Source organism: Littorina saxatilis, linkage group LG16 (assembly GCF_037325665.1).
Source record: "Littorina saxatilis isolate snail1 linkage group LG16, US_GU_Lsax_2.0, whole genome shotgun sequence".
Taxonomy (NCBI): Eukaryota; Metazoa; Mollusca; class Gastropoda; order Littorinimorpha; family Littorinidae; genus Littorina; species Littorina saxatilis.
Window position 1 is genome coordinate 4,701,855 of NC_090260.1, and position 5,000 is coordinate 4,706,854.

The following is a 5,000-nucleotide window of genomic DNA, read 5'->3' on the forward strand; positions in this document are numbered from 1 at the left end:
TCTATAGTGACTGGGCCGCAGGTTGGGGACAGTAAACATCGCTCCTGGCTTGTATCTTACCTGGATTTCTGAGCCTCCATACTGAGGTGAGTTGGGTAGATGACTGCTTTGTGTGTGTGTGTGTGTGTGTGTGTGTGCTTGCGTGCGTGCGTGCGTGCGTGTGTGTGCGTGTGTGCGTGCGTGGTGCGTGCGTGTGTGCTTGTGTGTTGGTGAGGGAGTGAGAATGTGTGTGCATGCGTGTTCGCCTGCGTGAGTGCCTGCGTGCGGTGTGTTTTGTGTTTAAATATAGTTGCTATGTAGCTACTAATTGCACCTCGCAAACAAAACCATAAATCCCAAATCGGATGAACGTTCAAAGGGAAATAACTGTACCTCGATAATTACCCACGATAAAAGGAGTCGTGCCCCCTGCCTCACATAAAGCGCGTCACTGCTCAGCCTCATTGAATCACATTCCTCAGTGCTCATTTGTCAAAACGTAGAGGTTATGAACGGACGATATGAAAAGACAGACATATGATTGCAAAGCGAGGGAGCGAGACTGGCAGACTGATTGGTGTTTTTCACTGCAACTTGTACACACGACTTTTTTCAAATATAGAAGAACAGCAACAAAACGGTCCGGCGACGCTTTGCAGTCTTGTTGGAGCAAACACCCATCGGAATATCTCGTAAATAACCGTTGCGGATACCTGTAAGCAACTAGTAAGGGCGTTTACCTTGCCTGGTATCCGTGTTATTGTTCCACATGATACTATGGTGGGCTTTGTCTGCGGTGTTGTTGTTGTTGTTGTTGTTGTTGTTTTTGTTGTTGTTGTTGTTTGCTCTCATAGGACTTCAAAGCGTAGCCGGACGTTTGGCAAAAGATTGGCCAAGACTCTTATCTCCCTTCTCACCGGTAAAGTCACTTTCACGTGCGCCCCCCCCCCCCCCTTCCAGTTTACACCTAAAAATTCCATATGCCTTCACCCCTGGAAATGGTGGGGGCAAGGAGCGTTTGGTTGAGGCCAGGAAATGGTGGGGGCAAGGAGCGTTTGGTTGAGGCCAGGAAATGGTGGGGGCAAGGAGCGTTTGGTTGAGGCCAGGAAATGGTGGGGGCAAGGAGCGTTTGGTTGAGGCCAGGAAATGGTGGGGGCAAGGAGCGTTTGGTTGAGGCCAGGAAATGGTGGGGGCAAGGAGCGTTTGGTTGAGGCCAGGAAATGGTGGGGGCAAGGAGCGTTTGGTTGAGGCCAGGAAATGGTGGGGGCAGGGAGCGTTTGGTTGAGGCCAGGAAATGGTGGGGGCAAGGAGCGTTTGGTTGAGGCCAGGAAATGGTGGGGGCAAGGAGCGTTTGGTTGAGGCCAGGAAATGGTGGGGGCAAGGAGCGTTTGGTTGAGGCCAGGAAATGGTGGGGGCAAGGAGCGTTTGGTTGAGGCCAGGAAATGGTGGGGGCAAGGAGCGTTTGGTTGAGGCCAGGAAATGGTGGGGGCAAGGAGCGTTTGGTTGAGGCCAGGAAATGGTGGGGGCAAGGAGCGTTTGGTTGAGGCCAGGAAATGGTGGGGGCAAGGAGCGTTTGGTTGAGGCCAGGAAATGGTGGGGGCAAGGAGCGTTTGGTTGAGGCCAGGAAATGGTGGGGGCAAGGAGCGTTTGGTTGAGGCCAGGAAATGGTGGGGGCAAGGAGCGTTTGGTTGAGGCCAGGAAATGGTGGGGGCAAGGAGCGTTTGGTTGAGGCCAGGAAATGGTGGGGGCAAGGAGCGTTTGGTTGAGGCCAGGAAATGGTGGGGGCAAGGAGCGTTTGGTTGAGGCCAGGAAATGGTGGGGGCAAGGAGCGTTTGGTTGAGGCCAGGAAATGGTGGGGGCAAGGAGCGTTTGGTTGAGGCCAGGAAATGGTGGGGGCAAGGAGCGTTTGGTTGAGGCCAGGAAATGGTGGGGGCAAGGAGCGTTTGGTTGAGGCCAGGAAATGGTGGGGGCAAGGAGCGTTTGGTTGAGGCCAGGAAATGGTGGGGGCAAGGAGCGTTTGGTTGAGGCCAGGAAATGGTGGGGGCAAGGAGCGTTTGGTTGAGGCCAGGAAATGGTGGGGGCAAGGAGCGTTTGGTTGAGGCCAGGAAATGGTAGGGGGCAAGGAGCGTTTGGTTGAGGCCAGGAAATGGTGGGGGCAAGGAGCGTTTGGTTGAGGCCAGGAAATGGTGGGGGCAAGGAGCGTTTGGTTGAGGCCAGGAAATGGTGGGGGCAAGGAGCGTTTGGTTGAGGCCAGGAAATGGTGGGGGCAAGGAGCGTTTGGTTGAGGCCAGGAAATGGTGGGGGCAAGGAGCGTTTGGTTGAGGCCAGGAAATGGTGGGGGCAAGGAGCGTTTGGTTGAGGCCAGGAAATGGTGGGGGCAAGGAGCGTTTGGTTGAGGCCAGGAAATGGTGGGGGCAAGGAGCGTTTGGTTGAGGCCAGGAAATGGTGGGGGCAAGGAGCGTTTGGTTGAGGCCAGGAAATGGTGGGGGCAAGGAGCGTTTGGTTGAGGCCAGGAAATGGTGGGGGCAAGGAGCGTTTGGTTGAGGCCAGGAAATGGTGGGGGCAAGGAGCGTTTGGTTGAGGCCAGGAAATGGTGGGGGCAAGGAGCGTTTGGTTGAGGCCAGGAAATGGTGGGGGCAAGGAGCGTTTGGTTGAGGCCAGGAAATGGTGGGGGCAAGGAGCGTTTGGTTGAGGCCAGGAAATGGTGGGGGCAAGGAGCGTTTGGTTGAGGCCAGGAAATGGTGGGGGCAAGGAGCGTTTGGTTGAGGCCAGGAAATGGTGGGGGCAAGGAGCGTTTGGTTGAGGCCAGGAAATGGTGGGGGCAAGGAGCGTTTGGTTGAGGCCAGGAAATGGTGGGGGCAAGGAGCGTTTGGTTGAGGCCAGGAAATGGTGGGGGCAAGGAGCGTTTGGTTGAGGCCAGGAAATGGTGGGGGCAAGGAGCGTTTGGTTGAGGCCAGGAAATGGTGGGGGCAAGGAGCGTTTGGTTGAGGCCAGGAAATGGTGGGGGCAAGGAGCGTTTGGTTGAGGCCAGGAAATGGTGGGGGCAAGGAGCGTTTGGTTGAGGCCAGGAAATGGTGGGGGCAAGGAGCGTTTGGTTGAGGCCAGGAAATGGTGGGGGCAAGGAGCGTTTGGTTGAGGCCAGGAAATGGTGGGGGCAAGGAGCGTTTGGTTGAGGCCAAGTTTGCTTTCCGTGTATAATAATTTCTTATCGGGCTTTCAAATTGTTTTACACACAGACACACACACACACACACACATACACACACACACACGCGCACGAACGCACGAACACACGCACCCGTACACACAAACACACACACACACACAAACACACACACACATACACACACACACACACACACACACACTTACACACACACACACTTCACACACTTACCAACACACACACACACACACACACACACACACACACACACACACACACACACACACACACACACACCCTAGAATTGTTTTTGTACGAGAAAGGTAAAGTCTAAACCAATATTTTTCACATGGTAAAAAAAACAACCCAGATAAGCACCTTGCATGGAATGATAAGAGGTATTGCCTGAGAAAGAAAGCGTCCCACAAAATGCTTGAACAAGAAAAAGTCACATGGCCTAGATTAAACTATGGGAGTGTGACATATCTTCCATGTAGTGAGGTCAGGTACCCCTTCTACTCCCTCTGCTCTCGGTCTGGAAGCAGGTTCCCCGTTTCCCTGGCCACTACCTCAACGCTGCCGGTGAAAATGTAAGTAAATATTATATTCACTGTGGGCATGAAATCCAAAAAGCATTTGCTTGTGTGCGTGTCCTATTTGCATATTTTCAATTGTTTGATGTGATGAATTATGAATCAAGTGTTGTTTACACCAAATCCAAAATCAAGTAGACAGCCAACGTTCCACAATTCACAATCCACAATCCACAATTCACAATCCACAATCCACAATTCACAATCCACAATCCACAATCCACAATTCACAATCTACAATCCACAATTCACAATCCACAATCCACAATTCAGAATTTTAAAAAACAAGCAAGGTATTTTATGGGAACGTTTAGTTGTGACAAAACAATACGAGTGATTCTCTCAGTCTCGCTAATCTTTTCTGAACGGGTTTCTGAACAATTTGTCAGATAAGTTTATTTTCCGTCTTATAAGTACTGCTCGTCTGTCTGTCCAATTTAACCTTCGCCCGACCGGGTTATCGACTACACACGGAAGACATCGTGGGGCGGTGCGGACCGGGTTATCGACTACACACGGAAGACATCGTGGGGCGGTGCGGACCGGGTTATCGACTACACACGGAAGACATCGTGGGGCGGTGCGGACCGGGTTATCGACTACACACGGAAGACATCGTGGGGCGGTGCGGACCGGGTTATCGACTACACACGGAAGACATCGTGGGGCGGTGCGGACCCACGCTTCTCATAGAAGGAAAATATGCATACCCTTCCGTAGACCCATGCTATCCAAAGAAGCAAAAACGTACATCCCCTTCCGTAGACGCCGTGGTTAAATTTCCGCTAGAAGTAATTAAATTAGATTATTTATTTAATTATTACCGTGCGGACTAAAGCTTCTCTAAAAAGGAATAACGTGAATACCCTTCTGTAGACGTCGTGGACCCACATTGTTATGAATTAATTTCGCTCCACGCGACTTACTTATTAACTCCATAATTAAACAGATGGTATAAAATGATGTTTAGAGCCAATACCTGAAGCTTTGTGACTTCTCTCCCGAGTTTTTATGTAAGTTCCTTCAGTTTGAAAAACATGGGTCCGCACGGCCTACGATGTCTTCCGTGTGTAGTCTTAATTTGACCTTTGTTTTTTTAATTACTTCTCGCTGAAATGTTATGATCTTTTAGGACATAAGAGCTTTGTAGGTGTCTAAGGCATTCTTAAAAGGTCATTAAAAAATTCCTACTTTTTTAAGAGATATTTGCAATTAAACACCCTTCTGGGTCCACACCGACCCACGACGACCGGCGAAGGTCA

The 5,000-nt window shown here is 51.1% G+C and overlaps 1 protein-coding gene across 3 annotated transcripts in view; it reads left to right on the top strand.

Annotated features, from left to right (window-relative positions):
- LOC138950262 (uncharacterized) overlaps window positions 1–5,000 on the top strand; it is a 323,654-nt gene that overhangs the window by 271,252 nt on the left and 47,402 nt on the right. The gene's annotated exons all lie outside the window — the stretch shown is intronic.